Genomic DNA, 355 nt, shown 5'->3' on the forward strand with positions numbered 1-355 from the left:
AGGTCTTAATTCGCATTCTTTTCTTTGAGTTTTATTTAGGTCACATTTTTATTAATTGAGATGATTTGATGATAGTGTAAAATGATAACAAATGTTCAGTTTCAATATAAATGTTGGATAGGTATAATCATGTAGGTTAATGCGAATACCCAAGGGCCAAACCAAGGTAAGATAAGTAAGTTCTGGAGTTTTACATTGTTTTTTTAACAGGCTTATATTTCAGGGGTGATATCTGGCACGGGGATACCTTAGGGAATCTACAGTAGGCACGACACTTGGCTGGGTAGGAAATCTAAAGTGCCGAAACCCTATAGGCAAGTTGTGTGTTCCCCTGATGAGACCTTGTGCTTGATTG

The sequence above is a fragment of the Artemia franciscana genome, chromosome 11 (genome assembly GCF_032884065.1).
Source record: "Artemia franciscana chromosome 11, ASM3288406v1, whole genome shotgun sequence".
Taxonomy (NCBI): Eukaryota; Metazoa; Arthropoda; class Branchiopoda; order Anostraca; family Artemiidae; genus Artemia; species Artemia franciscana.